The following is a 6,898-nucleotide window of genomic DNA, read 5'->3' as shown; positions in this document are numbered from 1 at the left end:
AAGGAGTTTGCTGAATTCCTGGAGGCATTCAAGATCAGGCTGGATGTGGCTCTGGGCAGCCTGGTCTAGTGGTTGGTGACCCTGCACATAGCAGGGGGGTTGGAACTGGATGATCATTGTGGTCCTTTGCAACCAGGCCATTCTGTGATTCTATGGATTCTAGATTTAAAATTGTAGTTACGTAGTGCAGCCATATATAAGTTAATGCTTTGTGTTTTAAGACTAAATGTCAGTGCAGAAGTTAGTTTCAGATACCAAAACACCTTAATCATAGATCTATGAAAAATTACACAAATTTCCTGCTTCAGTGAGAGAGTGAAGAGGACAAGATGGATGGGTGAGCCCAGTGATTCCCATCATGCCTTGTGTTGTCCTCCAGCTATGAGAATCCCTGTCCTCTAATATATCTTTGCTGGTTGAAGAACTGCCCCCTGGAATGTCTTCCCAAATGATTGCAGACACTATCATCTGTAGGATTATACAGTCTGTATCTTAGTGCTAATTGTCCTGCTCAAATTCACTCATGCCTCACCTTTCGTTTTGCATAACCAGAAGTGACTGTGGGATATATTATGGTTTTCCTTGAATTTTGAATTTCCTTTGGAAGAGTGAAACAAAATATCTATATTTTAAGTCAAAACCAAGACCACATTCTTTTACATTACTTTGTATATGTGATAGCTCAATTTACTAGTTATATTTTAAATCTCTCTCATTTTTCCAACATCAATTGAGCTATTAACCTCAGCTCTATTTTCCGTAATGTCGGCCTGTCCTTGGTCTTGTCACACCAAAGCAGAGCATTGTAGGAATCCTTTAATTCTGATGCATAATGAAAAGTGCAGTTTTGGCTGGAAAACAGAAGCAATGAAGGATGCAAATTAGCCTGAACAAGAAGTGTCTTCAGAAAAGACAATAGAATGGTCAGTTATTACTCAACATTAAACAGAATCAAAATAAAATGCAATAATATTTTTGCATAGATTTTAGTAAGTCTTTTGTTTCACAGGTTTATTTATTTTTATTAAATAGTGGAAAAGAACTGAGATGTCAGCACCATGTGATGGAAATGCTAACATTTTATCAGTCTCCTAAAAATGATGAAAAATATGCAGAGCACACCAACCTGCTAGCTCCTAGTAGTCCAAGCAATTGCTCTAAAAGGGTTTACTTTTGCACTGGCAAATATGTGACTAATATACCACTGACACAACTGGCTTTGTGTTGTCTCTTCCCACTCTCAAATTTAAATAGAGGATGTACGCAACATCATAGTTAAAGCTATCATTGTAACTACTGTTAGAGAAGCCCAGGACTGGTGTCCATAAAAACGATGAATACAATTAGGATTCATATTTATCTTAAATATATCTCCATATGAAAGAAGAAATAATAGTAGTAATAAGAAAGATTTAGCTTGTTAAATTCAAGAGGAATTTTTCACATACCTTTTGTTGCTTTCTAAGCTGTTATCAGACCTCCTCTCTCTCCTTTCTCAGTGTTTATTTTCCTAAAACTTTGTAACTACAATATATTTTATTTTTACTACTAAAAAAAAGGAAAACTTGTACTATCTCTTCATATCTTTCCAGTTTTCTCTATCTTCTTTTTTTCCCCCTAAATGCTAATCTGTCTTCACTGTTGTCAAACCTCTTTAAGTAGATTTAATTAACCAAAGTGAGATGTTGACAACATCTAAAGGCATTCTGATAAAACATTTTTAAAGCTGCAGTACTTTGCTAAAGTTTGTTCAGATAAAGTCAATTAGAACCTGAATTTCTGTGCTATTAGTACAGCCAGTAGAAGCAAACTGCTTGAAGAACATCATCTGTATTTAAGAGAATTTAATTAAGAGAACTGCACTTAGAGGTGGTGTTAATGGTAATAATTCTGTTAACTAGAAAGGAAAAAAATTGAAAGGGGAATTAGAGGCTCCTTTCAGGTATATGAATATGTCTTTCAGAACACTGATTATAAAACAGACATGTTTAGAATGCAAAGCACCAGGGGCAGTAACAATAAAGTGCTGGGCCACAAGATTCCTTCAAATGAGAAAAGGGCCCATTTGTTATGCTCAGTTGTTGCAAAAAAAGATGGTTCACCAATGTCAGAGGCACTAGCAACTTGGTCTGAATTCAGAAAGAAGCTCTGGTGCTACTCTGAAAATGGATGGACTACTTGGTGGCATGGCTGGCAAACTGCACACTCCTGGTAAGCCCTGCACAGTCTTATTTGTAAAACAAGCAGACTTCTTGCCAAGTTTCTGCATCAAAGACTGAGCACTCTCTGACTCATGTGAGTTTTGGAGAAATGTAATATAACCGATGAGATAATGTTGACCTTTCTGGTAGAGTTTTCATCATAGCTGGTCAGGCCATTTCTATGGCTGCCCTTTCACCTCAGTCACTGACAATTTTTGCATAGCAGGTAGAAGTAACTTGCTGAGTATTCTGCTCAGGGAAGAAGAATTGCTCAGTGCCATAAGTGTATACTCTGACTTGTTCCTTCAGTTCTGAAGCTCACTGCCCTCTTGTAGCCTCTTTTCCTTGTATATCCCTCCAAGACTGCAGCGTCTAGGTGCAGTGAGAGCAACCTTGAAGCTGTTTGCAGTTCAGACAAGCCTACTTCTGGGACCTGAGCCACGCACCATTTGCCTTACTTTGCATCTTCTCTATCTCTTCCTGTGGGAGATTGTACAACAGCAAGTGAATCCTTTTGATTAAGCTTGCAAATAAGCAATAGCCAAATAAATCCTATCTTTCTCATGCCAGCTTGTAGTTGTCAAGCCTTATGCATGCTGAAGAGTTTTCTTTCAAGGTCAAAAAGTCTACTCCACGTAAAAATGTCCATGCCTACATTTAAAATGATTTTACTATTACACCTGCATGTGTTTTTTTGTTATCTGCTGTAAGCCACTGCAATTTTCAGTTCACATAAGCCCTCTTAAAGGAAAGGTTGTAGTGTCTTTTTAACACGTGCTCTCTTTTTCATTCCTTTGCTTGCCTCTTATGAAAAATGAACATTTTAGATTGCATTTTGCATATGGAAAATACTGTTAATATACTTTTTATTCTATCTTATCTATTGTGCCTACAAAGTAAGTCCATGCCTGCCCACGTGTGAAGTTCATGGAAATCCATATGTGGTGTGCTAACCATATACTTATTCCCAAAGATGAGTTAATACTGAGAACACAAAACTTATAGTTTTCACAATCATGAAACCATAATTAATTGTTTGTCCCCTTTGGACTGAAGGTTCCTAATCAGTTAATGAATTGGATAGTTTTCTTTCTCATACTGATTACACAGTATCTTGGCTTTGAGATGAGATGGATGATGGCAGTAATTCATTTAGATAATGATGTAACTTCCCCAGACACTCAATGTCTATGGAAGTTTCCTCATCCAATCTTTCTGCTTAAGTTGCTCTCATATTAATTTTTGGTACAACTGAATAGAAATGTGGCACAGGTTCATGGTTCATGTTGTAAATGATTCTACTTGTCAGGACTACTGACCTAAAAAGATAATTTTTAAGTGACAAGAGCTTGCATTTGCAATAAGCAATCTCCAGCCAATTATCACCTTATCACAATGAGGAGGAAAATGCATAGTAGGAAAAAAGGTCATTTGATTTAATGTTATCTTTCCCCAGTGTCACTGAGTTTTAAAGTAATTGCATTCGATCTTTTATTAAAAAAGAAAAATGGCACCAGTAAATATGTTTTTTTTTTTTTTTTTAAATTATTTTGCTTGGTTTCTGTAAGCTGGAATGCCAAATATCTGATTACATCCTAGCAGCTACCCTGACAATGGGAATATATTTTTTCCCCTGTTTAATATAAGAAAACCAGCGGGGGGTCTTTCTTTCAAAGGCATTTGATAAAGGAGCCCACTCATGTTGCTGAGAGGAAATCAATGGAACTTTTTCATTTCATGCTGCTCTGTGATGCTTAAGTCCCATGGTATAGTTCATGGCTTTTATGTGATTTTTCTGACAGCATTCTGTCTTCTGGTTGTCTCTGCCTTTTGTCTTACTCTCACAGTTTTTTTTTTGGCAAGTTTGCTTGTAATTTTAGGCTGTGAAAATTTAGGATATGGCAAAGCACTCTCTTGGCACACTATAATGAGTTTTTTCTTTTTGGAAAGTAGAACCTGTCAGTGGCAGCTCAATAGCACTTTTCTCACTATACAAGCTCAAGAAAGAAATTTTCTGTGGCCCTAATACATATTCTCCCTCATCTCCCTCCAAACTTGAAAATATGCATTAAAAAGGAAATAATCCCTATTGCCCATTTAAAATTCCTGGCCTAAGATAGAAATGAACTATTGTATTTCTCTTCCTCTCCTCTCCCTGGGAGCAATACCGGTAATTTTGTTTGGAGGTAGCAAAGCGCAGACAAGCCAGCATGTGCTGAAAGATCCCCATTTGCTTGCTGGTGGATGGTGCAGTTTTTCTGGAGCACACTGTGTACCATAGCTGACAGACTCAGAGTTAGAGCAGGCTCTTGTCCAGAATGTGACAGTTAAGACTCCGATTCAGATCCTGCATGCATTGTACAGGTGTATGATTTGTCAGTTCTATCATGTCTTTTCAGCAAGTGGTTAGAAAGGAGGGACCTGGACGGTGTGCCAGTCTTCCCTGCTCAGGGCAGGTGAATGCGTGTTGTGTACCAGATGACCATGAAAGGGTGAGGTCAGAATTCAGTGCAGAGGACGCAAAACCAGATAATGGAATCTTTTTTCATGACCAAAGGCATTTTGCAAGATGTGGGGCCATCATTCAAGATTAAGGCTTACCTAGGCTGTTCGTCTTCATAGACATCCTAGCTCCAGGATTTCTGTACTTTTGCCTGGCCACAGTCACACAAAAGCTGTATTCCTTACCGAGGATCTTCAGGAGAGGAGACTTTCTGCTATTCTTCACCTGTGTGCCCTTTCTGCTGTCACATGGAAACTCCCTCTGCTAATTGAGGTGTGTTCATTTTGAACAATCTCACGGCTGGCCCTTACATTAACCTCTTCTGGGCAGGGTCTGCACCCCAGTCATTTCCACCCAAGGCCCCCAGGTTTGTTGTCACCGTTAGTGTTAGTGTTCCTTTCCTCCTCCCATCTCAGCTTCTGTGCAACAGCAAGTTTCATTAGCATCCCCACTCATAATTAACTGCCAAAATTCTGCCTCATGGCCCAACACACCGTTTGTTCTTCTGTCGTCTTGGTGCATTTAATGTGATGTGGGGGAAAGGGGGCTTCCAGATACTTAGTTTAGACTTTACACAGAGATGTGTTTGCTGTGTTACTTTTCTTTATAACCCCCATGACCATCACTTGCTGTTGTATCTAGCTCAGACACTTCACCTAGATTTCTGGACTTGTTTTTCTGCCTATTTACACTATCAGTTGTTATTGTAACTTTGGATGATGTAGAAGAGGGTGAAGTAGCTTTTTGCAGAATTTGTTTCTATTGCTTATAGTCTGAAAGAAAGTGAAGCAATGAAAAACATAGTAAAATTACATTACATTACTTGTTTTTTAGTTCAGATGTCTCTTTGTTTAATTTCAGTGTTGAATTCAACTTTGCTTTTAAGGCTGCTGAATACACGGAAAGCCTCCAACTTGGTTGGAAGTGTCTGCACTGATAGAAAAGGGAACAGTAGAGGAGAGATAATGGAAGAACTCTCTAATATCTATACCTCCTAGGTGACTGCTGAGCTTTCATTTCTCTCAATTTTCCTTCTGCTTTAAAGTAGAGAATGAAAGGAGAACAAAGCTGGAATGTACATACAGAAAAAAATTTACAATTAGAGGATCACCACAGCTAGAAGATACATGAAAAAGAGCTGAAAAACATTATGCTTTTGACTTTGAATTACTGCAGAAATGTTTTTGTTTGTTTCAAAGCAATGTAATAGAGTGGAGAAAGGTCAAGGAAGAGTATCCAGTGAGAGGTACTGAAAAATGTTTGTCACCATTGTTCTGTTTATACTGTGCAGATGCTTTGTTTTGCTGTACATTTTCTCTCCTCAGATGCTATTTCTTCTGATCCTGATAGTATGAAGGTAAAAAGAAAAAAAATTGTAGGGTCAGCTTATTGATCTAGGTCTGCCAAATACTCATGATGTGTCACTCTAGCAGCTAATTGAAAGGCTTCTGTCTTGTAATCCAAAGTATGCTTTTGTGAGCTGAAACACCCTGTTTTGTTTCTGAATGTTTTGATCTGAAATAACTAAGTGAGATGTTTTAGAAAGCTGACTGTGGAGATGTATGTTCCTAATTTTCTTCTTCTACTAGCCCCAGCCATGTGTAGCTTTTTTAGCTCATTTTAACAAACAGTCATTAAGAGTGAAGTAATTGTTTTTTGGATGTTCCTATTCCTCAAAACCTTGTTAGATCTTTAAACATGCTTTCTGTTCAACATTCTGCTTTCCATCTTCAATGGAAAAAATGTCATAGTTGCTTAACTCCTTGCAGAAAACCACATTTTTAGAATTCTACACATCATGCTTGTGACTGTATCTTCTCTAGCCCACATGAGATGTAGTTAGACTGAAGGACAACATTAAGTTAAAACAGTGTTTCTTTGCCAAATCACTCTGTCTCTGTTCTCTTCCTGCATTTCAGTACCTTATTCAAATTAATTTCTTACAACTGACTTTTTCCCTACACTTTGCTTCTGTTGTAGGTTAACCCTGGTGAGCAGCTGAGCCCCACGCAGTGCTTTCTTATACTCTTCCCATGAGCTGTGGGGGAGAATTTAAAGGGTAAAAGTGAGAAAACTCATGGAGTGAGGTAAAGACACTTTCATAGGTAAAGAAAAAACTGCACATGCAAATGAAGCAAAGTAAGGAATTTATTCACTACATCCCAATGGCAGCCAGTTGCTTAACTGTTTTGAG

This window comes from Excalfactoria chinensis, chromosome 1 (genome assembly GCF_039878825.1).
Source record: "Excalfactoria chinensis isolate bCotChi1 chromosome 1, bCotChi1.hap2, whole genome shotgun sequence".
Lineage (NCBI taxonomy): Eukaryota > Metazoa > Chordata > Aves > Galliformes > Phasianidae > Excalfactoria > Excalfactoria chinensis.
The sequence above is the reverse complement of the archived record's forward strand: the minus strand, read 5'-3'. Positions refer to the sequence as shown.